This window comes from Phalacrocorax aristotelis, chromosome 16 (genome assembly GCF_949628215.1).
Source record: "Phalacrocorax aristotelis chromosome 16, bGulAri2.1, whole genome shotgun sequence".
Classification (NCBI taxonomy): domain Eukaryota; kingdom Metazoa; phylum Chordata; class Aves; order Suliformes; family Phalacrocoracidae; genus Phalacrocorax; species Phalacrocorax aristotelis.
The window spans coordinates 14,735,458-14,763,382 of NC_134291.1; the positions used below are offsets into that span (position 1 = coordinate 14,735,458).

The 27,925-nt window shown below is 46.3% G+C and overlaps 1 long non-coding RNA gene across 1 annotated transcript; it reads left to right on the top strand.

The window, feature by feature from the left end:
- Nucleotides 1-19,412: 19,412 nt before the first annotated feature.
- LOC142065274 (uncharacterized) lies at nucleotides 19,413-25,286 on the top strand. The gene is made up of 3 exons (XR_012663331.1): nucleotides 19,413-19,543; nucleotides 21,168-21,278; nucleotides 21,387-25,286. It is a non-coding gene; the product is annotated as an uncharacterized LOC142065274 (long non-coding RNA).
- Nucleotides 25,287-27,925: the final 2,639 nt, after the last annotated feature.

The window sequence follows — 27,925 nt, forward strand, 5'->3', positions numbered from 1 at the left end:
AAATCAACAGAAGTATTTCAGAGCATGCCAGGGAGGCAGGAGTTAGGTTAGAAGGAAGAAGACTTTCTTAATCTATATGAAACGAGAAGGGCTTTGATCTCATCCCCTGTTCGTAGCCATATCCTGCGATGCTGGCCAGCACGACAGCCATCACCAGAAACCAAACCACAATTTCTACAGGCTGGCTCCCTGCAGCCTAATCTCTAGAGCCAAGATCTCTGCGTTGTCAGAGACCTGCATCTCTGCAAGACCTTGTGGAGACTATATGGTCTCTGCATAGTCTCTACAGTCTCTACTATAAAGTCTCTACAAAGGGACCTTCGTTTCTCTACTAAAGCAATCTAAATTTGGTTCCTAAAATAACTGATAGCACTCTTTTAAAACCTAAATCAGTATTATTTATTGACCAATACAATATCTAAAACCAAAATACAGTTTATTAATCCTAAAAGTTGTTTGAAGGAATTAAAAAGATCTCAGAAAATTTTTACTGATCTATGTCTACATGGACAAGAATTTAAGAGCAGTAGAAAGCAAGGCTCAGAATTTCCACCTCCCATCTTTGTCCTTTTCATTGTCTCTACTAAATGAATGTTGCTGTTCCTTACGGAATATGTAATATTTATCCTGACGGTGGACATAAAGCTTTGTCACGTACGTTCCCCAATATAGTACAGTCTCTTTTTTGACATTTTCCTATTTAGGAACACAGTCCTTTTAGCGTGGGAGTCTGGGCTTTGATTTTGAAAAAAATGGAAAGCTTTTCCCATTGTGTTCATCCCTCTCTAGCCCAGTTTTATCCGTTTGCTGATTTTAATGTGTGTTCCTTTTCCCCATCATCTATCAGTGTGAGCAACCAAGCCTGGCTGCTCTCCAGCCTATATCTTAACAATGGCTGTGGAATGTAGTATAGATTCTCTTACATTTCACTTTACCAACTTAAGCAGTGATCTTTCCATAACTACGGATTATAGAGGGTGCATATACCTTTCAGATGTTGCCCAGCTTCAGGGGTTCTCTGACCACAGAGATTTTTTTTTTTAGATGGGAACCACAAAATTAGCTTGTACGTAATGTTGTTTTGCCAGTCACCAAGAAGAGGATTCAGCCAGAACAGAGACGCTCATGGAGCATCGTCCCAGGTCATCTTCTAGGAGAGCCCCAAGCGCGCCTCTCATTGCGTCAAGGGGGCAAACGGTTACCTCCGACCAGGAGCAGCTTTCTATGCCACGTTAAGCGCCCCTATGGCAGGATGTGTGCGCCAACTCCTCTTTGCAGCCTTTTTCCCCCCAGGGCAAACAGCCAGAGTCAGCGACTTGCTGCAAACTGCTGCGTGGCTCCACAGCAACCCAGGCTGTGCCCGGACTTGTTCCTCTGCAGCGCAGGGGGCTGAGGAATTCAGAGGAATGGGATTAGTGTCCTGGGGATGTGGGAGCTTGCAGGGAAGGGCTGGGGGAAGGAGGACCTGGCGGTTAGATAAATGTCTAGCCGTCTTGACAGGGATACAGTTAATCCTGCCACAGAAGGGGAGAAATGGCCTTTGAAGTGGAAGGAGGGAAATACCGTGGTAAAAGCGGGTACAGAGGGTACAGCGGTGAGGGGCTGTGAGTGCGAGAGCAGCCCAGCATCCTGCATCCCCTCCTGGAAGCCCAGAAAGCCCAGGTACCGGGTCTCAGGAGATGCGCTGGGGCTGGCCTGCCCCACACAGCCCAGCGAGGCCGGCCAAGCCGAACGCCAGCAACCAAAGTTCCTCTGCCATTACAGTATGTGAGGTTAGTGGCTACGGTGATGCCAGGATTTTAGAAACTTGGCTATCAAGAGCTGGAGCTTATATGGCAAGGACTGAGAAGCAGTTTTCGGATCTGGGTATCTACCGCTTTGTGCAGTCAGTACGCTCTGCAAAAAACCCTCTAAGCTGGTACTTCCTTAGACATTAGTGATTCTTCTTAAAAAAAAAAAAAAAAAGAAAAAAAAAAGAAAAAAAGATTTTACCGGGCCAATAATCAGCAAAGGGGACTGATCTGCAGGACCTTAGAGCTTACAAGGACATCATTCTCTCCTAAGTGGCATGTACTGATGTTATAGCTTACTTGGCAAAGGTTACTGGAGTCCTGAGCAAGACACAGGAGGCAGTTCCTGGGTAAGAAGGAAGAATAAAAACAGGAGAAACCTGACACCCTTGAATAAAGGCTTTGCACGAAAACTTTGCTCTGCCCAAAGTTTCAGCCACCTTCAAGGATAAGTGAAAAGTTATTTTGTCCTGAAGCTGGTGTGAGGCAGGATCTATTCTTGAAGAGGAGCCTGATAAGTGACATTTTGAGAATGGGGTACAGATCCCGAGAAGGCCTGGTCAAAAGAGTGAAATGAAGCATAAAGAATCTAAATAAAAATGCCAAGAAAAATAATGGTCACAGGTAGATAGATACTGTAATAAGTTGGTGGGGGAGAAAATGGGAAATATTTAATGAGTATCAGAATTTTCTATAGCTATGAATAAATGGGCTGAAGAAGAAGGAAGGAAGATTGATTTTATACCTTAGAGAGGTTGACCTTTGAGGAAAGTTTTATTAAAATCCAATATAATTTTTTCCTCGAGTTCACCTCTGCGCTGGGATTCTGCCATTTCAATGTCAGTTAGTTCCACGGTATCTACTAACAGATAAAATTATGAGGTTAGGGCTGTCCTAGCTGATAGCCATGTAACTTCTTAGCTAATCAGCTTCAAATGCTTTACTACGCTCATTCCAAATAGTGATTCATAAACAGTTTTAAAGCAACAGAAAGCTGCTTTCTAAACAGCTGGAAGGATTACTTCTTGTGCCAATGTTTCCCACATCGTCAATTTATCATAACGAAGCACTTGGAAGATGCCTCAATTTTTGCAATAAGATCAGAACAAAATATAATTTTAACATCCCTAGAAGACCTTACCTGGTTGTTGACTGAGAATTTAGAGCAACCGAGAGCAGTACAGCTCAGTAAGCTACCATCCGGATTTTAAGCTTTCAGCTGATAAGCAATCTTTTTTTTTTTCCTGGCGTGTGTGGCCGTGGACTGCGTTCCTCATGCCTTTCTGCAATACTGTTCCTATCAGTAACAGGGTTTTATGCAGAGCCCAGTACTTGCTCAGGGCTTTGAGAGTTTAGTTAGTGACTACTAGGTGACAAGCAGAATAGCACATTTAGGAAAGCCAAAGGTTACAGGTATTGATACTGGGTCTGAGAGCGTTAATTTGAGAAGCGCCAAGTTAACCTGCACTGCCAAGCTGTGACAATGTGAATGATGGTGACTTCAAAATGAAACGAGTTCAAATGTCAGTGTCTTGATGAATACAGTCTGAAAATCATTCTCACAAGAGGAAGATCATTGGAAAGTATCTTCACATTAATAAAAAACCAAGGGTGCTTCTTTTCTGTTGAACAGAAACCTAGTGACTCTGTATTTGTGCAGACACGAAGAGCTGGTTAAGTGGAAAGATGCCAGCTTATGACAGCTGAAGGTTTGACCTGTGGAAAAAAAAAGCCAATGGAAATTTCTCTTCGAGTTTGCTGCGCTCCAGATCTGGCCCTAATTCAACTCTTATTAAAGTCCATCGAGTCATGGTGACAGGAATAATGGAGAGGAATGAAGATTCAAGCTCTGCGTTTGCTCCTCAGACATACAAGGCGGATCTTAACACAGTTTGTGCATTCTGTTTTTAACACAGTTCATGTATCCTGTTCATATAAGGAGTAGTTCACGGAAGATTGAATCTGTCACTGGCATTGACATGATCATTCAGTTTAAATCGTTGATTCAAAGCATAGTAAATCACTCATTTCCTCTCCAACTTCTGATTCCTAAAGGTATAATTGCTCCAAAATAATATAATACGTGCCTTAAAAGATTAAGCAAAAGGTCAGATTAGCATAACATCTTTCCTGAACTGATGGCAAAACGCTGTGTAAATCTGGAGCCACACCTTGGAGTCCCCCAGGGCACTACTCTTGGGACTCGCCACTACAGCAGCAGCAGGGGGAGGACACAGATTCTTCTGTTTCGCAGGCCACAGGCCTTTACCATGAGATGGACGGACTGAGCAACCCTCACGTACCCACATATATATAACCCGCTTCATTATAACAGAATGTCATCTCCTGAATACACAAACCAGGAGCTATTATCTCATACGCTATTATTGATGTGCAAGACTTCGGACAGTATCTGTACGCAGCGGTGGATCTGTCTAGTCTCAAGAGCAGCCGTAACTAACAGCTTCAGAAGAGGGGATAAACCAGCCGTGTTGCAGAATTACATTGAGTTTGGCAATGGGAGGAGGAAATTTCTTCTTGATGCCACATGATGATTATCTTATATGCTGGAAAACGAGCACTCAGAGTGACATACTTTTTATTGTAGCTAATGTAACTCAGATTTGTAAAGAAGGTGATTCTGCTATATGACCATATTATCTAAATTGCTTTGTCGCCAACGCGTAGCAAACTGAATATAAAATTGCCTGAACATAATTGAGTGCTGACTCACCCTCCGATTAGGGCAAATGGTGCAGCGTTCCAGGGCGTCTTGGAGCTTTCTATAGTCTCACAATCCTATGTGAAATCTTCTGATTGATTTTTTCTCCCCTCCAAGCAAACTTATGTTTCATGCTCCTATTTGAGGCTAGATGCTACAAATCCAGCTGCTGTCACAAGACATCTTCCCTCTGCTTCGTTATCTTGATCAATTTTCTGCTGAAACTCTCATCTTTCATCCTGGCTGGTGCAGTTGCCTCCCTTGCGATTATTCCAACTCCCGGCTCTCCATATTCATAGCCACTCTCGGAGCTCCAACTCTAACTCTCTAGTTTCTAAGGCTACGTAGCTGTGAATGTTTTCTCACAAAATGCTTTTCCATAAATTGTCACAATTTCATTTCAGTCAAATCTGAGGCTGCGTACATACATGACACTGCTCGTAGCAGTCTTTTAATAAAAGCACCTGCAAACATGAGCAAGAAAACACAGCCCCAAGTATTTTAAATGGAAATTTTTTTTTTTCTTGGAAATGGCCTCATTTCACAAAACTCCATTTGGAGGTGGAACTGTGTGACTATCCTCAAAAACAGAACAATTTTCAGTTTTTTAAATATAAGTGGAAGAAGGGCAATTTTAAGAAGCAATGCCAGAGACCTGAGGTGAACCGAGCCACGGATACTGGGCAGAGAGCTCAAATTTAGCTGATGGTGGCACTAAGACAAACCAGCACTTGCGCCTTTGGGTAATCTCTGTTCTGACTCTGTCACTCAGGTGGCGACAAGAAGGAGCAGCCTAAATAATTGGGAGAACAGTAATTGGTACCCAGCATTCCCACCCACAAGGATTTGCAGAAGGTGCCGGCCCTGAGCTGGAGGATCTGGGAGTGAAACCAGTCATCGAAGCGGCAGAACTCGGTTTAGTTTCCAGCTAGCTGTGAACATCCCCCCTTCCTGCCGACTGAAGTATTTCATTAGTAGCTGCCGAACATCAGGTAGGGAAGAGGCTGACATTTGTCTCCTTTATACATGGGACTGGTTTCATACCAGGTAATAACTCAGAAATGAAGAGTAACTTCGGCACCCATGTCAGACTTAAGTTCTCCAGCAGCACGTGTCACTGCACAGCCCAACCTTGTTCCTTACCAGGAATTTTACCTTTTATTATCTGGTAGTAAATTATACCTGCCTTGCCCCAAAGAGGATAAATCTCATTTATCTCCAACTACAGAGAGGTAATAATGCAATTGTTCCTTCACGCCAGGAGACCGGGCATCTGTTACCTAGAAGTACTCTTCCAAGTTGGAACAACTTTTCTCCAAGTACTTCCTTCTGCAGAGCAAAGAGAAACTCAGTTGGAATGTATTTCCAGAGACAAATGCACCCCCAAGATAAAAGAATAAAATTGATCGTTAAAAAACACCATAAATATGGTATGGAGGGGTGAATGCGAAATTCAGAGCTGATCTAGAGCTGGGTCAGAATCCTGCCGGAATTAAGGCTCAGATCTCTTTTGGTTTATCTGCACAAATGCTGCACCTTTGCAAAATATAGGCACATTTAAAAGACATAATAAAAAAAAAAAAAAAAAAGAGGAATCTCCACTGGTGAAGAAAGCAACGTGTTCTGAGAGAAAAATAAGACTATCTGAACCCTTCAAAGGTAGCAGCGGTACACATAAAAATATCCGTGTCTTCCCCAGGTGGGTTAGGGTTGGTTGTTGCTCCCAGCCCAGGCTGCATTTGATAGATCTCTCTCATATTACAAGAAGTGTGTTTTCAAAGGGGGAAAACCAGACTTCAAGCTCAATATTCCTATCCAGATCACTTTTGCTAAATGTTTGACACCAGCCTGTCCAAGTGACAGCCAAACAGGGACAGCGGAAGTATTGCTGTCCCCAGTTCAGCTGAATCAGGGAAGTGCCTACATGACAGGGAAGAACATCACCAGGAAGACTCGAGGGAGGCACCAGGGGATTTGCAGCCGGGAGCAATGTATGCTGACGTCTGCATCGCAGCAGTCATGCTAGCGACTCCAGCTTTTAAACTTTTCATCTAGAGCAACTGGTGGGTTGTTCAGCTGCAGTTTACTGTTAGGCTGCTGGGAGGAGCGCGGGCAGAGCGGGGAGGCAGGGGACCCTCGGCTGAAAGCCCGAGCTAATTCAGCAGTGAAGATGAGCCCTCGGATGGAAATTCTTCAAAGAGGTGACTGGGCAGACTGTCACCATGGGGGGTCTCAAAGCAGGCAATCGGTCCCCCCTTTAATAAATAGAAAAGGATACAGAATGGTCAGGGAAGAGCGCACTTCTTAAACGTGCTGGAGGAACAAGGCAGAAACATCTCTCATTGCTGATCTGCAAGGCGATGGAGGTTTCTGAAGGAGCAGCAGCGCCCGCGTAATCAAACAGGGGCAACTGTGCTGGTCCTGCCCCGAGGCTTGTGCTCTAAACTATAACTAATGAGTGTTAAGGCACTGACAAAAAAAGCTTCCACAGAATTCCTTTTCTAAGGCCTTTGATTTTACTGGAACATGCACAGCAGTAAAATTCTCACAGCCAACGGGAAAGCCATGTCCTGGCCTGACCCTGCCACAGAAAACAGCAAAACAAAGGGGCAGGGATTTGGGGTCACGTTTGGGGAGGATCCATGATTCAGCATGTCAGTTTACTAAATTGCCTCTAATTTGTCACACAATGAGGGAGTGGGGCAAACACTTGCAGCTCCAGGCTGCTGCTTCATTGCAAAAAGGTATGGCCCAGACAGTGACGAGCGTCTAAAGAAGAAATGATTCTCAATTAGGACAGTAGGTCAGAAAGAGCAAGATGATTCATATCCAGGACATACTCCAGCCATCCACAATAACACTCAGCCATTCTCTACAGCTTTACGTCTTCAAAGCACCCGCAAACACCCTGTCCTTTCAATCGTGCTGGCAGGTAACAGGCAGCAGGGCTTAAAATGCGCGCTCGAGACCTGCTAATTCTTGGAGTAATTGAGCTAAGCTGGGGAAAAACGGCTCCCACTGTCCCTCCAGCGATAGGAGGGAATGAGACAGCTTTGTCCTGGCCACAGCATGCCACCACTGGTCTCGAAATCAGGGGGCATGGGGATTCACCTCCCCAAAATTAATAAATAAGGTACCCAGAGTTAATAGCCTCTTTTAGAGAACTGGCTAGATGCAGTTTTCCCCAGAGTTAGCAACAGGTCGTGACAGATGGGGTTTAGGAGTGCTTGGCTCCTAGGTTAGTACCCTGACAATGCCTCCGCTCAGCTGTGCAAATCGTATTTTACTTGCTTGACTGTGAGTTGCTGGGCACTGGGATGTAATTTTCCACGCTTGCAGTTGGCACTGGGTTGTACCTTGACTTGCATTTGACAGAGCAAACTCTGTCAACATTGTTTCATCTCTTAGAAAATAATAATTAAGAAGCCTGGATGACAAGTATGTGTTAGTACCCAAGAACTCAATGGCCAGCTCTACTTCAACCTAGTCACCACAATTTACTACTCTGCAACGAAATGTCTTTTCCAGATTTACCTGAAGACTGGGATATCAGAAAAACTCAGGGGTGCCAGACATACACTTGGTTGACTTTGATCTCTCTGAAGACAAATCTTTTAAAGTTTAGATCAAGGAATCTTTTAATGAAACAAAGAAATCGCGCCGCTTGTATCAGTTCCAGATATAAATAAATCAGCTAGAAATAAATAGGAGCAAGGCAAACATAAAGGAGACAGCCACGCTCTGCAATGTCAGTCCAAAGTGACTGCCTGATGGATGATAATATGGCTGGCTCGGAAAAAAAAGTCAGTTTGAAAGCCTTGCTGCCAGCCATCTGGCAAATCTTCCAAAATATATTGCAGTAAAACCTCACTGAATCGCTACCTTTTTTGCATCTCCTGCTATCAAGACAGTCTACTTACTTTTAAAGTATAGTAGGATTTTGAAATCTCTACTAGGACTCTCTCCCTAGGGACTCATTATAGCCCTTCCCGTGGCCAATTCATTGCTCCTTCCCTCCTCCAGCCTGCCTTATATGCATAATCTTCCCAAAGTAAAGATGCTCTTACACGTTTAGGGGGGTCACTAAGACACCGAGCACATCTAGCTCTGTTCAGGCTGCTGCAGACGCACCGTCTGTTCACAATTTGCAGGTGCCGTTCCCTTGTGCCGCAAGGGAGGCAGAAATTCGTAGCAGCGGGATTTATAGCACATCCACCCTCTTGCTCCAGAAGCATCATTACTTCTTACATGGAACTGAAGGGCAACATTTCATACTTCTAAACAGTATAGAGCTTATTTTCATAACTGAGTCATTTGGACTCTGTACCCCAGGAGGCAATAGTAAATACTGCCACCAGCCATTTCCTAATAATCTGTAGCAACATAGACCAATAAAAATTTCTGATCACTTAAAAAAATCCTTTTCTATTCCATGAAAATGAAAAAGCTCTTTACAGAACAGGCTTCCCTGCTCAATATTAATTATTTTTTCCCCTGTGTTTCATCAGCTCCTCCCACCTGGTCCATAACCAGCTGTAATCAAGTCCATGACCCTCCTGGATTGCTACGAAGCATAATGGCTTGTGGCCATAGTACTGCGAGTACCGGAATGCAGATAACCCTCCGACACGCCGTCTGAGAGGCAGCTGGAGATCCTATCTGGTGACCAGACACTCCTGGGTTGTAACACGGACCCAGTAAAAGCTATTTTCAGCTTAAATGATCTTTGATACTGAAACTAGAGTTAACCTGGGTGATGAGCGGAGGAGATCATCTGCTCTGAGAAATAATCCAAGGGAGAAGGGGGAGGGAGGAAAGTAGGAAGATAACAAAGGAGAGGGGCTCTTTAGGGAGGGGGAGTACACTGAAAACGTGCACTAATGGAAAAAGGAACACAGGAAAGAAATATGTTGTTGCCTGTCCCTGTCACTACTTATCAGGTCCCTGTCCCCCCTCAACTGCCAGCCACGCTCATCATTTGTAATTCTCAGCCTTCTTAGATAGATGGGGCTAAGCAACAAAAGCTGTCTCTTAGCAGCCCTCAAGCTTGTCTCACCTTTGTTACAGACAGTTTCAGTAATTTTTAGTCAAATTGGTTTGGTTGCTGATATGGGCTTGATTTTAATTTTGCCACATACAGCGGTAACTTCTTAACAAGCAGCTCCAGGAGATCTTTATAGGACAGTGAAAAGCAGGGAAAGGAAATAATTACAGTATTTCCACCTACAGTAGTCTGCTTCAGGGCAGGTATAAATAGATCCATAAGTGTTTGTTCACTTTAAAAGAGAGTTCAGCCTAACTGCTTTTTCAATTGCCAGCAGCAGAACTGATGGTTTGGTTTTCTTCTTAAAGATGAGGGCAAAGATCATCTACTAAATATCACCCTCCCTTCATCCGGACCGCAAGTAGCATTTAAAAAGTTTCAGAATTTTTACCAAATCCAGATGTCGGGTATATAAAAGTACGGGCAGTTTTTCCAAGCCATTATATTTGTGTGGGAAGGGAGGGCTGATTAGATCAGAAAACTCAGTTCAGCTTCAGAACTAAGGAAATTAATGAAAAAATAATAATTCACATTTCATTCACTTGGAGCATCCAAAAAGCTCTGGACTGATTCATGCAAACAGTAACTCCCTTTGGAGTCCCACCACAAAGTTTTGAGAAAGCACTTGCTCAAGTGTAAGAAAATGGCCCATTTTTCATCCACAGGCATCTGAAGAGCAGCGCAGGCGCAACGCAGTGCCCAGCTGGGGTGGGACCTGGGTCCCAGCAGGGCAGGGTGGGATTGATCCGCAAGCAGGGCAGCGGGACCCTTGCTTCCAGCTCGAGCATGCCAGAAATAACCTGCCTGGCTCGAAGAAGGTTAGGAAGCCTCTCCTTGGGGTCCAACACACCTTGGTGTGGGAGGAAGAGGAGCCCAGCGAGGGGGGCCCACCGGGGGTGCCCCGGACCTCCCTCCTGGAGCCGCACTCCCGCAGCTCCATCTACCGTCCCATGGCTCCGGAGCCCAAAGCCCTGCCAACATCCACCTTTCCTTGCATGAAATTATTTAAACAAACATCCCCACTGTGGGCTCGCAGAAATGCAATAAACATCATTTACGTAGTCTCCTTGGCAGCTCTGCTAATGGGCCGGTTATAATGGTTATGAGGGCTTTCTAGGCAAATTTGTTGTACTCTGCCTCTGGCCTCCTGTGCTAAAGCCTCGCCTCGGTGCTCGGTAATAGCCCGTAAGTAAGCGCACAGAGCACGTACTCTGCCACTGCCTATTGTTCAGGCTACAGGTACTATATTTAACTGAACAATAGCTAATAAACAAAAGACATTTTAAGTGGTTTGTGGTGTCTGCTGAGCGCCGGCTGCCCTTTTTGTGTTGTACTATGTCTTCAGTCCTGATGCTCAGGTCTCCTGGGTCCCATTCAGCGGCAAAAGCCCAAAGCTACAGCAAGAGGAACAAACTAATCTGATAGGGAAATAAAACAATTGATGGCTCATAAAAGCAAAAGGGACAGATATTTGAAAAACAAAAAAAGCGGAACAGATTCAAATCTAATTGTGAGTCCTACCACAGGAGTGCCTTAGAATCAGCGAGTTCCTCCGCGTTCCTGCGCTCATGCCCCAAGCCAGCCGGCTTCACTGGTGCCAAGACTCAAACCTGTGATTCAGGTAGCGTTAATAAGGTTTAGATCTGAATTAAACTACTCTTCTGCATGCCTGGGGATGTGATTCAGACCTCTGGTCTCGTGGCATGCAGCAGCACTGGCTGCTTCAGGCTGTGCTGAAGCATCTGGAGGTGCACGTTTGTGGGTCCCAGCCCAAGGCACCGGGACGAGAGGTGCGTGCAACCCAAGGAGGTGAGGCCTGCTGGAGTCTGCAGGCAGCCGGAGGGAGGGAAGGAGCTGCTCCCAGGCTTCCCATGGGGAGCCGACTCCACAATCAACTGTTTTGAAGGCAACAACAGCTCAAGCTCCCCGGACACCGCAGGGGTCTGTGCGTGGCTCTAGGAGAGGAGGACAGGAGGCTGAGCCCTCTTACCCAAACACCCGCCTTCCCCCCGGAAGGGCAGCGGGCAGAGTCAGCTGCAGCTCGTCAGGGGACAGAGGACCCCGGGGCTGGCTCGGACACCCCTGTGACAGAGGGGGACACGCCTGGGGCTGGCAGGGACCCCTGCCATGTCCTGGCTGGCTCAGCTGCGGGGCTTGGGGCCGTCACCTCCCGAGTCCCCCCCCTCTCCCCAAGGCAGCGTAACAAGGCCAGCGGAAAGCTGAAGTAGAGAGATTGACTTTACTCAAGGATTCCTATTCAAAGCTACAGCTATTGACAGGTATTTTTTTCTATTCCTACACTCAGTGGGAGGAAGCTGATAGTATTTATTAAGCTGATCTCAGGCACCAAAGCTCGATCCTAACTCCAGATACACAGGCAATCATCAGAGCCTGTTGTGTCTGCATGAATATACTAATCCTGACTCTGCTTTCTGAATACATAAAGTGATGTGTAGGACCATTCATCTATGATAGAGTCTTCTAGATGGCTGCAGAGAGCAAGACAGTATTTTTAATATGGAGAACTCTATGGCAAGCTATTTTAGTATCTTACGATCATTAACATTTTTGAATGTCTGAGAAGCTGCTAACATTTATAAGACTTTACAGCCAAGATCCATTCTCCCAAATGGAGAAAGAGCTCGTATTTTTCACAAACGCCTTAGATATTGATAATTTTCTCATTTTCTGATATGACAGGGCTTGGGTTTTTTTTTTCCCTGCTGAGACAAGATGACTGACAGAAGGAGATGAGAATTTCTCATAAAGAGAAGCAAAGCACTTTACGCAGCCAAGGCTGGAAGAAAGCAATAATTGTCCTAATGCGCAGGCACCGTTCTCCAGAATGGCTGATGATTTATTTCGAGAGACACTGCTGACAAAAATGCCAGGCATGTCTTCCCAAGCCAAGATGCGAGCCGAGATCAGTTTGAACAACCCCTCACCCCTCTGGCCGCCTGCCGCGCTGCCGTTCGGGGGCGAAGGCGCCGCGGCCGGGCTGGGGTGGGTGTGGTGCCAGCCTGGGAGACCCCGTCCCCCATGGACACAGATCAGCCGAGCTTCACCGGCACCTCTGCCACGGTGAGTCCAACCCACTGTCACAGGGGTGGCACTCAGCACACGCTTAGTTCAGTTTTAGGGTCATTCTCAGCAGATGCTGGGGCACTCGGAGGCCCCGGGGGAACTTTGGGCAGAAGTTAGAGCTGCTGCTGCTGAACCCCTCTGGGCTCTGTTTTAGAAAAAAAACCCAAACAAGCCCCCAAAATGGAGAAGGTGCCTCCAACGCTTGGGCCAGCGCAGAGCCTGGGAGCAGCCACGTGCCCGCCGCGGGGATGCCTGTCTAAGAGGGTCACCACCACTTCCCTGCCCCTACAGCAGCCGAGCAGCTTTGCTTCCTGCGTGGCTCCTCTACAACCTTTGGCTTTTCCCAGTGCTTGGCCAGGCCTTGCAGCAGCTGTAGCTGTTTCATTGGTGCGCACAAGCCAAAATTTATTCCCCTCTACCTGCTTTCCTCCCAGTCTCCTCTTCCAGCTGTTCTCTGTCTCCTCTCACTATCTTCATCTCGTGTTCTTCTCTCTTGTTCCTAATCGCTTTTATCTATGCCAAGTCCCGTCCTACTCATCTCTCATTAAACCCCAGACCTTTCGCAGAGCTTTTCTGCATTGATCTCCCTGCCAGCTTTTGTCTCTTTGACATCTAGGTTCTCTTAGCTTGTACTTTTCTCTCTGGATCTGGGAATAATTCTGCTTCTATTGTTGTTACTGGATCCAGGCCCTTATATTTTATTAAACTCCTCAGGATAAGGATCATGGCTTTCAAGGGATAGATGCGTGCCTTCTGCGTTGCACATACGATGGTGGCTATGACTGCTCCCTGCACCAGCAACTCCCGGAGTGTCGCGAAAGCCTCTAGAGGCTGATGTGTATCACAAACAGGAGGAATCTTATCCTATGCTAGACACTGGCCCAAGAGAGGAATTATCGCTGGCAGATACCAACTCCAGAGAGACATTTTCCATGGCAGCCTTGCCCAGGAATAGATCCTGACTTCATCTAAAAGAGCAGCAGGAGCTAGTGGTACAGGGTTGTGCCGCTCGCTGGAGGGCGGCACGGTCAGGGCGAATGGGGCAGGGGTGGCTCTGCCATACCCATGGTGTATCTACCTTCTCCTGCTCATTTTCTGGTGGCATCATTTGCTCTTCTGTGGCCTCAGATCAGCATCTTGATAGAAAGCTGCGGATATGAGCAGCCCCTGCCGACAGCGAGAGCTCCACGGAGCAAAAGGGTCCAGAAACCCGTGCTTTAAGGAGATCTCTTATTTGGAAAACTAGCTGGTATTGACTATTTATAAACCTAACCTTAGAGCAAGGCAAGGCCAACTGGAAAATATGCCACCGTGGGTGAGTGAAGGTGCTTAGTTAGGAGCAGAGCATTGGAGGTTTTCAGCCCCGAATTACAGGGCAGCAGCGAGCAAGTGGCTTTGCTTTTTCTTTTTCCCCTCCTACTGATTTAGTTTGGAAGCATTTCAGAGGGTACTTTCTCCTGTTATATGGTGATAAAACCCTGGGCTCAATAACTGAAATTTGCTGTCTGGCATCAGAGCAATACAAATAACAATAAAAGAAACAAAATAGTGGTGAGTCAGGCTGGTTTCGACTTGGAAAAACATCAGTTATCCTTATTACTCACCAGCTCTGTCGTCTCCTCTGGGGGACTCTGCCGGCCACTGGCAAGTCTGCAGTCTAAGAGAGGCTGTATTTAGCTCAGGCCCTCCTAGGAACGGTTTTCCCTGGGGTTTCGGCGGGCCAGCGGTTACATAGCCACATCGTCAGGACCATGACCACGAGAGCCCTTTGGCAGAGCAAGAAGCATTTTGCAGCTGAGCCCAGCGGGACCACAGGGCCATAGACCCAACATGGCATGGAGAGGCCACAGCCCAAGGTGGGGAGGACAGTCCTTGAGGCCTGTGTCTTCACCTGGGTGGAAAAAGCAGGGGAGGGAGCCTGGAGGGGGGCCACCTCTGTCCCCAGCGCTGGCTGAGGTCACCCATGGGCTCCTGGGCCACGTGCAAGCCGCGGCTCTGTCGTGCCCCGCAGAGCATCGCCACAACAGCCCAACACGTCCGAAACATGCACAAGGGGCTGAGTCCAGCTGGAAGTTGATTTTTGCTATTGAGATTTGTATTTATTAATTTCTAGCCCGTTTGCTTTCTTTTGGCATCATTTTTCTCTGCAAGTGAAAAAATTTACCCTGAATCACAGCGTGTTATTTCCACTTGTCAAGATAAAGGTTAATGAAATACCAGTAACTGCATCACAAATCGAGCTCTGCATCTATCGGAGATTTTATATGGCAAGTTATACGCCACAGCCTGTGCTTAGAAAAGGCTGTGATTAAAAAAAACCCCAAACTGTCAGAGGTCAAGAAATTCACAGCTAGAGCAGGTGAGCCTCTGCCCTTCACTCCTCGCCTCTCACCTGTAGGACGAGGAAAAAGCCCTCCTGCAGTTGGCACAAGCGAGTGTGGGTCGAGATTTAATCCAACACACGAGATTCTGCAGGACTACGATATTTAAACAACATTTTCCTGTGCAAACATTGCCTGCCCCTGGATAATGCTTACTTGGATATTTATACTCTAGGTAAATAATATATAAATGACATATATCAGAGAATCACAGAATATCTCGAGTTGGAAGGGACCCATAAGGATCAGCGAGTCCTATAAATATATATAGGATTTCAAAGCAACATAATGCTATATTTGACATATAGCTGTCTTCAGAGAGATTTGCACCAGAGGTGCAAAGAGAATTTTACATACTTGCTGCAAAGAGTTTCTCATGCCCTGAACATGAAACCAGAGCTGGCAGGAGGATGCTCCGTGAGCCGCTCTGTGCCCTGGGACGCGGGAGTCGAGGCGAGTCACGCAGTGACAAACTGCCCTTCGAGATCTGCAGGCACAAGATCAGGCCCCAAATTAAATACTTGGAAATACAGAAGATACACCCATTCAGCAGCGGTGTGAGCGCATGAGCTTTCAGGAAGGAAGGGAGGAGCTGCTTTGTTTTCTTCCTAGGGAAGGTCGGGACGGATGGGACGAGTGTCAGAAACCGCCGCTGGGGATGAGTCAGGAGATTGGCATGGGGCGGTTTGCATTAATACCGGCTTGAACACATGCCAAAGAGGATTTCCAAAATTCACAGCCAGTTATTTCTTGTCATAGGGTTAAAAAATCCCGTAGCCTGTTCTTCCACTCCAAGGCATGCAATCAAAAGCCTGCGGAGATTACTCTGAGAAGGTAGGTTTGTTCTGTAAATATGTTTTTAAAATCTTAAATACAGATGACTAAGTTTAAAAAAAACCCCAACAATCCAAAAACTTCTAACAGAGCGAACCCTCTCACCGAGAATCTTTTCTCTCCTCTGAAGTGGATTAAAAAGCATTGTTGTGAAATCCCAGTGCAGATTTTATTACAGGCTGAATCAAAAAAGCTTTGGAGTTTTTGGAATTCAGATCTGAAGTTCATCGTTTCAGCCCATACGCTCCATATAAAAGTAAGATAAAGAAAGGGATTTACTTTTTCTTCCTTTTGATATGCAAAGATCTAGATGAAATAACTTACTTTCCAATTTGCTTTTTCAGTAGATATTTACTAGAGATCCTATTGAACATGAAATACTCTGTGAAGCCTGAGGAGCTCGTGGAATGATGGATGACATCAAGAGCCCAAAGAATATTTACAAAGCATTTGAAGAAGGAGATCCTTAATCACTCTGTGAAGCCTGTTGATTTGTTGCCATCTACTTAAAGCTTGTGTTGTCATATATCTAACTTTAAAATTTAATGAGCCCTTTGGACAAAGGAAATCTCTGTTAAAAAAACCCCCAGTCCCGTCCCTTCAGCTGCACGTGAGCAATAACACACTTCATCGGATATTCTCAGCAAGTCCCGTGTTAAAACAGGAGCACCAGATGAGACGTAATTTTCCTAATATTTCCTGAGTACAAAGCAAGAAGGAAAAAATTTAAGATGTTATGTATTCCTGAAGAATAGTTTAGAAAAAAGATGCAAGCTGCCCCCCGGGTTATATGCTAGACCTCTTCCATGTACAGGGGTTTTACTGTTGAAATGGAATAGCAATACTATTTTTATTTTTTAAAAAACCTTTTGCCCACTAGATGGCTGTAATCGTTATGGCCATGCTTAATTTTTGGTATCAAATTCCCATCTTTAATAAAGTGTATTCTTCCTTTTTGTTATTCTGTATTAGATGCACTCGACCTCCAGCGCGGTGCTCGGAGCGATGGGCTCCTCACTTGGCAAATTTCAGCTCTTTATAGAAGATTTCGGTCTTCAAAATGGCTACTGCAGTGGGTTTGTATCACATCTGAGGAGCAGAAACCTGCCACCATTTTGAAGGATAAAGTGGGAATTATTTTTTCATTACTGAAAGAAAGACTTTGTTTTCTGCTAATACAAAGAGAGATCAAAGACTAAGAGCCCTTTGGAAAGGCTTTTCCCATAGCTTGCCATTTAATGCAAGCAGCTTGCGATTACTGTTGTATCACAAAAATGTTGCAAAGCTGATGGACAAGAGCCCAGAAGGCAGGATTGAGCATCTCCCGCGTCCTAGATTCAGCAGAGGAGCTGATGTGAGAAAGAAGCAGGATCTGCTGGAAGGAAAGCTCAAGCGATGTATCACAGGGAATACAATTTCCCTGCTGTTTGCATAGGCTCTAGTCCAGGAGAAGGAGAGGGTCTCTGTAGCGAGTTTGCGCAGCATCTGCTGGCTGCGGCTCCCTGGGGCTGCAGTTTTCCAGAAGTTCCACCTAAAGGGAATGACCACGTAGACTCAGGTGCAGAGAAAGGCTTTCCTGATTCAGCTGGCGAGCAGGGTACTAATGCTTCATCTAAACAGAGCCGCCTGAATAGAAACATCTATATTATGTTTGACAGCTCTTGACTACAAGACACACGGAGAGGGAGTTGGCTCTCTTCTCACTTCTGCAGTCAAACACAAGTTTTTAAGCAGTATGCAGAAACGTTCGTAGCATCACTGCGCTAAGCATGAGCCTGTGTGGGTTCACCGAGGCATCGCCGTGGCCCCTCAGCACGCTGCGTGGTGCTGCTAGCGGCTTTGCCGCCCCTGCCTCCTTCAGCTTGCAGGGAAATCTGCCCTTAATGGGAATCATTTTTTATTCGATGATGAGTTTGCCTCCCGGTTCAGTACTGCACCGAAGGGGGTGATCAGGGTCCATCAGGCTTCATAAGACTTAAGTGCAACTTCTCAATTAAGTGTCTGTACGGAGGGTTTGCTCCGCCAGGGCCTCGTAAGCAGCTGGAATGGAGCAGTGCCTTTGTCTTGGTTAAAAGTACCGCTCCACTGAAGAGTGCACCCCCAGCACTGCAGTTTTTCAGATAAACTTGAAAAGAAAGCACCTCTGGCACAGGTGCTGTAATAAGATGTGGTTTAGAAGAAATTCAGGGCTGCTGTAATGCACCAGTTTAATATCGGTCAAGTAGGTAATTTCACTGACTGCTCGCTCTTGCGGAAATACCACGTCAAAGTGCTTGGAGGGTACAACTGCAGTCAAACCAGCGCGTCCCCCTGCTTTAACTGTATTTCTTCCTAATTCAATGTAATTAAGCACTCTGTCTCTGTGCGTGTACAAATAGGTCCGTGCCAGGGTGAGTCTCGTGCACCTTGGGCCCCTCAGCCAGGCGCTGGGCACCCCGGCTCCCTGGTCCCCCGGGTGGCAGGGCCAGGCCTCGCCCTCAGCCCCAGCTGCTCTGTCGTGGTGGGCGTGTGGGTCAGCTTTGTCTTCTGCCCCCCCGGTGCATGCAAATCCAGCCTACCTGGGTAGATAAATCACGTTCATCGCCGTGCTAGCTGATCGCCCTATGCGGAGATGTTAATCGAGAAAGAATAACGAACCTTCAAGTAAAACGGCTCTCGTTCTAAACTGGTCCTTATTTCTGAGACTTCTGCATCTACCAAACAGGATAAAGTATTTTTTATTTTGTAGCAAAACACTTTGAGGCTAATGGATGAAAAGAGCTAGGTACTGATCAGGAAGATGGGGATCTTTTTTACCCTCTCTTCCTATTCCCTTTGAAAGTATTCCCTGCCATCATCCTTTGAAACAATCCCTAAAACTCAAGACACTTCTCTCAGATCCTCGGGCTTGCTGACTTTTCTGTCTTTCTGTGTCTACAGCCAATCTCGCCGAACAGGTTTAAGCAAAATAATCTCCATGCAAACATTCTGCAAATAGATCAGTTCTGCATCCGGTATCAAACATCCTACCCGGAGCCCACTGAGTAAAATGGATGTCTTTGCTATAAAATTATAAACAAGAATTTCATGTAACATCATAACCATATAGATCAGAAACGATTTAACTTTCAGCATAGAGTTTTCAGTATTGCAATAACAGCAGTATAAGAGGCCACGTTTTCTGAGCATTGCAAAGGACAAGCAATTAAGCTCAGCATCCTCGCAAGAGTAGTTTGCCTTTGGTGCCTGATTTAAGGCTATGTGGAGCAGGCTACGAAAGGTGCGGGGTACCTGAGGCTCCCGTGAAACTGTGATGGAGTTGTGGATGCTTTATATTTTCTGGTAGTCAGCCTGGTGAGATTTTAAGTTTTGCACACAAAACCAGAAGGACGCAAACCGGCAAGAATAACACTTTTAAATAACCCAGGCTGGCTTGCGGAGGGGATAGGGCTGGTTCAAGCCCACGGCACCTGCGCCTGCAGGTAAGCAAAGCTCCCTGTGAGCTCGGCATCGCCCCGGTGGAGCACCCCCTCCCGCCAGCACACCTTCCCAAAGCAAACCACATACCACAGGGATTTGCTGGGTAAACGACGAGTCACCCCTGCAATATCGGCGCTGGAGAGAAACAGAGGAAGAGCTGTAATAGGTGCTCCTCACCTCACATAACTCACCATGGGAAGATGCTCGGCTGTTTGGGAGAGTGACACACGTAAGGCTCTAACTGAGATGGATTAGACTGACCCAGAGAGTTGGCTGAATTGTGATAGAGATACCCAGCTCGGAGCCAAAGAGCCGGAGGAAGCCGGGAAGGCTGAGAGCGGCCAGGTTGGGTCAGATGGCTGCTCGCTTTTCCAGGCTGAGGGCTGAGGCACGCCAGCTCCCGGGTCCAGAGCCGAGGCTCCCGCAGCCGGTGGAAGGGCTCCAGCCGGCGCCCCTGGGCGTCAGATGGGGCCTTGGGGTGGGTCACACGCTTTCCGAGAAGGGACGCCTGTCCCCTTCATTAATCTTATCTGGGGATTGCTCCGAAACAAAGCGTTTCGTGAGGCTGGACAGAACCACCGGGGAGCGCTCGGCGGCGAATTCTTTTGCAGGCTCCCTTTTTGTTTTGTATGATTTCCAACATTTCTGGCAAAAACATTTCCTCTGACTGTTTTCCTTCTAGAAACAGCCTCTTCCAGACAGGGCTGCTCTGCCACTATTTAGCTGGGTAGACGTGAGGCTATTTAAAACACAGAGCTGGAACATTAGCAAAACACTTGTCTCATTCCAAGACAAGCAGGGAAGGGGAGGGTGCGCATCGCCGGGGTGCAACCTTGCTCGTCCCCAGGAGGTTTATGCCTGCGTCATGCTGATTTGTGCTGAATTTAAGGCTTCTGGGGATGAAGCCTGTGACAAAATCTGACAAGTTTTTTGTTTGTGTTTTTTTTTTTTTTTTTTTAAAAAGCCGCTACTTCACAGCCTTGAGTATTTATGATTTTTGGCTGCCAGCTCTCGCGCACTCTGCGGTCAGCAGTTTAATTATTTACCAGGCTATATAGAGCACCGTTCAAGCAGCAACCATCAAATCCGACATTTTGATAATGCGAGGGTAACTGGGTTATTTCCCCCCCCTCCCCCCCACCAGCTCAACCCCCCTGTTCTGCTGGGAGATGCAGAGTCATAGCTCTGCTGGATTGGCTTCCCGCCACCTCGCTGCTCCTTTAAAACCCCATACCTCCCATTGAAGGAACTCGGTGTCCTGTTCGCCAGGAGGACGTCAATGTTTCTATGGAAACTCTTCCCAAAGATTCTCGCTCTGCGCTGGCGCCGCTGCGTATTGTATGACCGGCTTTGTACACTGCAATTCATTATCGAGGCTGTGACGAAAAGGGAGCAGCTTTCTGCCTGAAGGGAAAAAGCATTCAAAAAAAAGCCTAAAAAAACCCCACCTTAATATTAATAAAATAAGCCACTAAAACCAAAGGTGCTAAAGCTGTTTGGTATTTGAGTAATGAATGGAATCTGCTCGCTTGTGCTTCTTGCAATGAAAAATACCGTTTCCTGAATAATTAGCTCAGCTGAAGAAGCTTACAAATTGTACGTAAGGTCCTTTTTCTTCCAAGTAGCTGGGGGAAAATTTTCCACCTCTCACCATTACAAGCACGATGATGGATGAGTGTCACGTAGGTAACAAATGGGCCTGAACAGGAACCCTGTGCGTGAACTGCTTTGAGCACAGGGGAGGCTCAAACTCAGGCTCAGGTTTCACATTTCAATTAACGTCTGCGAAGGGGGCACAGAATTAATAGGCTGAAGGAAGATTCACGTTTATTTCCCATTTTCTTCAATAACAGGGAATCGCTGGGACCAGCAGAGGACGTGTTGATGGCATTTACGTACCCCTCCCTTAACTACTTCCGTGCAAAGGGGGCCAGATCGCTAACCCTTCTGCAAACGAGCACCAGGTATTATATACCAGGAAGGCAAAAGGTTTTGTTCCCACTTCTATTGTAGATTTGCTGTTATTTTATATTCAGAGGTAACTGTTCACTTTGAAAATCTGAAATTTCTAGGTGCCGGTCTGAAGGAGCCTGGGACCTGATTTTCAGCAGGGCGGGGAAGCCGTAACTCCTGCTGGAAGCTGAAGCGGGCTCTCGGCATCGCAGGAAACCAGACTGCAGAGTCCCTAAGCAGGTACCCCGAAACCAAGGCACTCAGCTAGTGATGCTTGCAGAAGGGCAAGGCCTTAACCCAGCAGAAGGCTGAGATCTCTTGAAGAAAAATGTTACGTTCATCTACTATGCTGGGAAACAGCACTGAGTAGAAACCTGAGTAAAGACGAGGATAAGAGGAGACAATGTATTTTATTTTTAAACCTTATGAATTTCTGAGTAGTTCTGCTTTGTCGCTTTCCTAGGGAGGAAGGCAGGGTCAGGAAAATAGGAATATCAAACTCTGCTAGCTCCCTGATACTGTGCTACAGACTTGTATTACCTTTAATTGACGTTTCTGAGTGCATCTTCATTGATTTGCTCCAGCCGCGCTCTCTGTGCAGAGAACATTCTATTCTCAGAGCATAATCTAGACCCATGCAAACAATATAGATGTTTCCTGATAACATAATTCAGAAAAAGGAGGTGTAATTACTGCCTGTGCTGAATACACGGCATCTCTCTGCTTGCCGGCACACTGCGAACCCGTGACCCCTTTCGGAATCTGTACAGGGAGAAACTCCCAAATCCTTCAATGTGGTTCTCATTTTGCCGAGAGCCTTTTCCATCTTATTAAATATGCTGGCCCTCATGCCTTTGATTTTTAGCTTCCTAATGATAGCTCATGCTGAAATTATTTAGAAGGATCTCAAAGGCTCTTACAGATGAAATTCGGGGATCATTCCTGCGGAAATGTGTCTATTCGTGGAAGAGGGGACAGCAGCAACGGGGGCATCTTCAGCGGAGGAATGGGGAAGGGACCAGGCAAGTTCTCCCTGGGGTACCTTGTTCTTTTAAGAAGCAGGTTCTTGCTTTTAAGGACTGCTCTTAAATATTTGAAGAGGAGGTTGGAACTCATCTGACCTACTCCAAAAAAAAAAGGCTGCTTGCCTATGCATAGTCCAATTGCTGTGATTTAAGATGAGTGGTTGGAGCACTTTGGTCTTATAAATCATCCCATAAGCACTACATTTCATTGTCTTCTCACTGATGGGAGGATATACAGAGTGAGGCATTACAATTTAAATTTTCATCTCTAGGGTCAAATCTGTCACAGTTCAGTAGTGGCTGGAAAGCATTCCCCGGTAGTGGGGTTTTATGTGAAATAAGCACATGTCCCTCCACTGCGTGGTCAGTGGAGATCCATATCACAGAAAAATCACTGCTGTAATCGCTCCCTCTATCAGCTCCTCAGGAAAAAATAATAAATAAGTAAGAAAAATAAATCGATGACTGAATTGGCTCTGGAGATTCAATAACTCTCCTCTCCTCTAGAGAGTGGTCCCCCCTGAACACTTTTCCACATTGCAAAGCCACCACATAATGCAACAATTCAGCTCCGCTGACAGCCTCGGCTAAAATAGCCCCGGAGCCGCACGGGGAGATAGGAGAGGTGTTGTAGGTTAGCGCCGAGGTGCTTGGCAGGGTTGTCAGCGGGAACCATGCCTGCACTAAAGGAGTTTTTCAAATGACTTCAGCAAGACCAGAATTAGCTCGTAAGCCTGATGCAACGATTCAGTGCGGAGCCCTTTTGTATTTTGAGTTCCTGCTCATCAGGTATCGGCTTCTCCCCATATTCTGCAGCACCGGTGGCAGCTTTCCCGTGGCGCTGGGGGTTAATGAACGGGTACGCGTTGGGTCTGCGACCTCCTGTCAAAGGAGAAGCCCCAACTCTGCAGTCCATTTCCATACTGGGATCCAATGGAGCCTAAATTGAACTTGCCCTGTGACCCTGGGTGAAGCCCGGCTACAGACAAAAAGCATTTACTGTTTAAAACTCTTTAAACAGAGTCCTAAATAGGCCTTAAGAACCAAAGGTGCATATTGCAATTAGACATCAATATCTGGGTTGGACACGGTGGGAGCAAGACAGTTCAGCAACCACTGGGATTAAGAGAGAGCAAGGAGACCATCTTCAAGGAAAATAACAGTTACCAAATACGTTGTGATCCAGCAGAAAATGCAAGAAAAGAGGAACCAGTTTACACAAGTGAGGGTAAATACTACTGGCAGTGTTAATCCTTTAGTCTTCATACCGCTACGTATCCTCCCAAGTCCGGTGGGTCCGGACAGCCCAGAGGGTTTGGTTTAAAAGCAATTCAGGTTAGTTCTGCAGAATTAGCACGGGTGAGACTAAACCGCGTAGCTCACGACATAACAATTTTACCCTGTTCATGCTAAGAAAACAAACTGAGGTGTAATCTGTTTGGAAAAAAAATAAATAAACAAAACCCAGCCCTTTTCTAATACGGCAGAAGAGCAGATAAATCAATGACAGAGAGGAACTAGAGGTGAAAGTTTAGAAAAACATACATAAATACATTTATTTTTAAATGCTTTCATTTAAAGTCACAGGAAAACCATTCTCTGTACACAGTTCCTGGGGTCTCTTTAAACAGGGAAAGAAGATTAAAATACTAATCTCTGCCGATTTCCCTGTGTAGCAGCAAAAATGAGCGTGGCTAGAAAGACTGACCTATGAGAAAAGATTAGGAAGAGCTAAGTTGGTATAGCTTGGCTAAACAACAGCAGCAAACGAGGGACACGCCGGCAGGGTGCAAAACCAGAGAAAAATGGAGTGTTATTTGGAAAGACAACAGAGTTGGGGGATGCAAATTAAAGAAAGGTCAGGCAGAACACTAGAGAAATGTCCTTTAAGACTCCGGCATGCATTTTCGGTAATGCAAGAAGCGGTACTCTGAAAATATAAGCACGGGGCCGAGCAAAACGCTGGGGCGAGGATCGTCGGGTGTGACCAGTGACTTTAAGCGCTTCTATTCTTGAGTTTCCCAAGCAAATCACCTTTAGAAATGTGACAGCTCAGCTAGTACTATAAATCATTTCTTCTCCAGCTAGGCATCCAGCAGCCACCCATCGTTTCTTAGAATCTTGAGTGAAAAATAAAGCGCAAGGAACAATCCTGCGCTCTGAGGGAATGGACAAGCTAATCTAATACATCGCTGTCATCTCTGGTTTCCATGGCAGTTGCATAATCAGACATGTAGGTAAGTAGAGGTTTCCTCCTTACGCAGCAGCCTGTGATCGCACGTGCACCTACGGTAGCACCCGTTTGAATGGAAGCGACGTGCCAGTCATGTGTAAAACTAGTTTTTTAACGCTTCTGTCTTATTTTTATTTATTTATTGTGGCAAGTCAGCCTGGAGAGTACTGCTCACACATGACTAACTTCTTGTTGTGGTCGTCTTGTGGTCCAAAAATAAGCACAGTCCCCAGGTCTGATGAATGGCTGGGCTCCACGCTTGCTCAGCGATTCAGTATGGAAAGCGACTGCGTATTCCCGAATCCTGAGCCCGGTGCAGGGCCTAAACCGACAGCCTTCAAGCAGCTCTAATCCACAAAGGTTACCGGTTGCCCTCGGACACTGTTTCAGGTTTGCCAGGTTGGGATTTCCTCACCACATCCCTCCTGCAAAGGACCAGAGCAAGGGCTGCCATGGGAGAGCTCCGAGGGTTTGTCTTGGCCAAATTGGGATTCCTCAGGGCGGGAGAGGAATGCCCAGCTCTGCTTCCCCTGCAGAGGCTTCGTCAGGGCTCCTCTGAGCTCATGCCTATGCAGAGTGTCATAAAGCAATGCCAAAAATGCAGATGTTTTCTCATACGCGATATTAATTGAAATGAAGAAAAGCAGAACCAGTCTGTGAAATCTCAGTCCTACTCCCACCTAAGTTCACACAATAAGAGTGAAAAGCAAGCAAAAGTAACTGCAGTTAAACCTGCTTGCAAAAAATCCCCAAAGCACTTTAAAAAAAAAAAAAAAAATCAGCCACCTGGAAGAAGTGGCTTTTATCTAAAGGCTGCAGACGTCAGCCGTGCAGGGAGTTGATCCCAGTAGGCAAATAATTCTTAATATAGATGTTGTGCGGTATCAGAGACTCCTCAAAACCTGTTCAGAATCCGTGGCCAGTTAGTTGATCCTGAAACGTCAGTGGCCCTTTTTCAGGCCGCCCTCTCGGTACTGTTTTGTATCGCTCTGCATCAGCCACTGTATGCAAAAATACCCTCTGAGAAGAGGGGAACAGGCAAGAAGAGGAATCTAATCCGTTCTGCCAGCTTTTGCTGCCTCAAATTTGTGGGGCTTTTGTCAGCCTCTAAATGTTGCAGTGCCTTCTCCCGGAGATCCCACTATTAGAATGACACAAAGTATATTATGGGCTATTGTTCCCAATGTCAAACAATCAGCAAAAATATCTCCGCTTGCTCCTCAGCCTGATCTCCCTTCTCCCACTGAAGCTGATTTAGTAACAAAGAGAGAGAAAGGTAGGGTGGATGGGGGTTTGCAAGGGATCGTCAATTGGATTTTGTAAACCCCGCAGTACCTCGCAGCAGGCTTCAATTTCCCCTGAACCCCCTGCAGCTCCTATTAGCCTCGATAACCGGTTCTAATTTTGGCCAGGACATTTGGCCAGGACATTTGCCCAGATTTCTGGAGGGGCGGGGGGTGGCGGTGCTCGTTTGCTCGTGCGAAGCGACGGCTACCTCCGCGCAGCAAACACAGGCTGTGTAATGGCTTAATTACACCGAGCGTTTCTGCTCCGTAGAGCTGGGCTCTGACGCACGTTACGTAACTGGATTGTTAATGCTTTTTATATGTTGGCGGAACTGAAATTAAAAGAGGAAATTATTCTCCTGATGCTCAACTCTAATCCCCATCTGTCTGTGTTTTTACTTTTCTGCACTTGCAAAGCTCCCTGATCAAAAGGTCTTGAATAGATTCCAGATTTCCAATTTAGTTTGCTTATGCAACCCAAAATATTATGGCAGTCTTTCCTGGGGGCGATTAAGCATATATTTTCAGTTCCTCCAGTTCTCTCTGTTCCAAGAGCGCTAAAAATGGCATAAAGCTTTAGCTCATTCCATACTGTTAGCACCACAAACAACTTTTTTTTTTTTTAAAGACTTTTTAAAAAGATAGGATTAGCCAAGAGCTTTGCAGAGAAGGAATTTATTCTGAAAAAAAAATGTGATTTGTTAAATGTCCCCCATGCATTGGCAAAAAAAAAAAAAACCAAACCAGGGAGTCTATACTGATAGAGCTGCGCAGCCAAAGCAAACAAGAGGGGACCAGACGGGCGAGGAGGGAGCTACATCCCTCAGCAACCTGAATCCAAAAATCTTGAGAGCTCTTTGGATCTAGACTTTCACTTTGTCCTGTCTTAAGGGTGAGCTTTGGCCGGACAGTTGGGAATAGACCTGATCTTTCTTGTGCTACTTGGATCGTCCCCATCTGAAAATCGGCACTGATCTTTTATATCCATTTACTTTTCTTTCCCAGCCCCCAACCCTTCGCCTGGTGCTAGAACTAAGTGATCAGCAGCCGGTTTTATTTCAGGGAGCGAGGAGACTCCTTACGCTGGAAAATGTAGCGTTTTACCCAAAGTGCCAATGAATAAACCCAAAGCACCTCTGCCACAGTTGTGTTGTGTTGCCCTTTGGGTTTCCAAGCGCAGGACGGGAGCTGGTGCCCACGATGCTCGTCTGTGCCACGCACGGTCTCGGTGCTGCGGCACGGGAGCAGGCGGCAGGGAGGATGCTTGGTGCCATTCCTGTTGGGTGCCCTGTTATTAAAGAGGTTTCTTTAATTTTAAATACAGAAGGGAAGTCTTTATTTACCCCGGGCTGATGAGCGCCTGCTTGCACGGGTGATGGTGCCTGATGCACCAGATAACTATGCACAGGATGGTGTCACCCCTTCTGGCCACCAGTGCTGTGCTTATGGCAGCTGTCGGATGCCTGCATCATGGGGCGGCTCTGGGTCAAAAAATCCCAGTGGCGCTTTTTCCAAATTTGGATTACAGAAGCTGTGATTTAAGGCTGTTGCTGGATCCCAGAAAATACCGATTTCTGGCTCAGCCAGGACTTTGAGCCTTTCCAGGGTAATTTGATTTGAGAGTTCGAGCGCTGCCAGTCTCACAGGTTTCAGAAAAACTCAGCACAGGAGATACCCAGGAACAGAATAGGTGATCTTGGGAGAAACCCCACTGACCCCAACCTGCCTGGTTTTGCTGGACTCATCTTCAGACCATGTCTCTGACTATTTTGACAACCCATCAAACTCTGCCCAGAACATCTCCAGACTGAGCTTTCCCTCCAGCAAGGTCTAGTCTTAAACACACTGACACGCTTGAAGCCTTGAAACAGAAGGGGTATTGTGGAAATCACCGCCACAACAGACACATCCAGCAAAGGGAATACGGCTCAGACATACTCAGCAAAGCGGCTCCAGTCGCATCACATGAGCCATTTATTATCTGTATTTCAGCAACACCCACAGGCTTCAGGCAGAGACCTGCACTGTGCATGTACAACATCCAAATATAGAGCAAGACGACAGTCAGTGCAACCACAAAGCTTCACTCACTTGAAAAGCATCCCTCCCTTCCC